Here is a 2,151-nt window from a genome sequence, read left to right as displayed (position 1 = left end):
GTATGTATTCCGCAGATTGATGTGCACGCGAGCAAATGTCAGTACAAAAACTACCATATTCCGGTATAGAGTAAGTAATTTGCCGCATTACCGTTAATAAATGTCTCAGCGTATCGTGTATGTTTTACTCTTACTAATTCCCATCGAAAGTCAATACAACTACTATTGCTGAGGATGAAAAAAGACCTCTCGGAATCTACTATATATGAAATAAGAAGTTGTGCAGCATCTCCACTCCAGGCACTGGCTTTACAGTTAACTCGCGACTATTACGACTATGGCGACGAGAGTAAATTATTAATGTACTACACCATAAAGACAGCCACCTGATTTTCACTCCTATATCTTTCTTTTATTCTTTTACTTCTTTACTCTCTTACTCTTTTCCTCTTTTCCTCTATTACCATCTTACTCTATTACTATCTCAGCCTTTTATTTATTTTTTGACTCTTTGCCAATTGACGCTCCTACTCTCAAGCTCCACGAGCCGTCAGCATTTAAGAATAATTTTCAACATTTAGAGTGATCTACGAGCGAAAAGAGAATTAAAAAACTAGATAAATATTTAATACAGATTGCATCCTCGTAACGGAACGTTCAAGATTGAAACGACTTTGTAATACTTCCGTAATCGAGATAGGAATTGGAATAATTAGAGTTACTTAATAAAATCGAAACGGGAATAGGTTAATATTTACAATGTCTGACCACCCCCCAATGATTGGCCAACTCATTTCAATTTTTTTATGAAAAAGAATACTCAGCAATAAACTTACACTGAACAAAAAATTATGTTCAAGTAACAAAATACTTTTTTGGAGCAGTTTTAGTTGTTCTTACCAAAATTTGGTTGCGACTACCAAAGTCATAGTTGGCGTTACAAAAGAACTTGTTGGGCCCAAGCAAAAAATTTAATTAAGAACTGTTTGTTGAGTGTGTCCAAGAATATTGTTAGACGTACCAAACACGCAGTCGCGAATGCGCTCTCTTTCGACACATGCCGAACAGCTGACCACTTTTTCAATATGGTGGATTTGAGCGAAAATCAACGCTCTTAATTTTGAACGGTAATATTATGTTTAGTTTAATAAATGAAAATAAAGTTAAAAAAGAGATTTGTTTGTTTCGAAAAAGAACGTTCGGATGACTGACGGTGCGACCTAACAGATTTTATATCAATGGTCTCTAGGATATCTAATAGATGTATTACAAGGTAAATGATTTGTTCTAGTTTGTGCATTTTATTTTTCATTGTATGTAAAGTCCCAAATCCTAAAACATGCCGAAAAGTGATTCATACAGTTTTAAAGTATCTTAAACCTTTTAAGAAAAATCTTCAAACTAATCGCTATTTCATCTAATCACAAAATATTCCGAAAATTCATTGTGATAAATTAAACGAACTTTTTACAAATCAAACACATTCTATTGAACCAATACATTCTGTGTTTCTAGTTTTTTTGTCTTGCAGAAAATATTTTATATTTTATTTAATAAATACATTTTTCACATGAACAAGTAATTGTTGTTGAAAAAAAACGTGTTTCTCCAACAAAAATATTTTGTTAAGCATGCCAAAGTTTAGTTCGCTCGAAAAAAAATAATTTTGTAATGATTGCAAATATTTAGTTCGTTCAGCAAAACTATTTTTTCAAATCTACAATAATTTCGTCAAGTGAAAAAAATCATTGCGTTGAGCTAACCAATATTTGTTTAATTTAATCAAATTAGTTTGTTCAATCTGCAAAAACATTTTGTTGTGCCTACTAAACTGTTTGGTTAGTTTGACCAAACGCTTAAACACAATAATTTAGTGGGCTCAACAAAACGATTTTGTTGCTTCTATAGCGAACAAAATATCTGGTTGACACAAACTAACTTTTGTTCTGTCAACCAAAAATTTATAAACAAAAAACTATTAAATAGGGCAGGATGAATCGGAAAAATTTCGCAGCATATTTGACAAGGTAGGTTAGTGCAATGTGTAGCACTAAATGAGTAAGTACGAGGGTAGTTCAATAAGTCCTTAGAATGAAGTATAAAAACAATTTTTTTTTGGGTAAATTTTTTTTTATTTTTCAACATAATCTCCTTCGAGCTCTATACACTTGGTCAATCGCTTTTCAAGTTTTTTTAATCCTTCAGAAAAGT

General features: G+C 32.0%; 1 protein-coding gene across 1 annotated transcript in view; it reads right to left on the bottom strand.

Annotated features, from left to right (window-relative positions):
* Positions 1 to 2,151, bottom strand: part of LOC117168006 (serine proteinase stubble-like) — a 207,070-nt gene that overhangs the window by 148,446 nt on the left and 56,473 nt on the right. The gene's annotated exons all lie outside the window — the stretch shown is intronic.

Source organism: Belonocnema kinseyi, chromosome 2 (assembly GCF_010883055.1).
Source record: "Belonocnema kinseyi isolate 2016_QV_RU_SX_M_011 chromosome 2, B_treatae_v1, whole genome shotgun sequence".
Lineage (NCBI taxonomy): Eukaryota > Metazoa > Arthropoda > Insecta > Hymenoptera > Cynipidae > Belonocnema > Belonocnema kinseyi.
The sequence above is the reverse complement of the archived record's forward strand: the minus strand, read 5'-3'. Positions and strand labels throughout refer to the sequence as shown.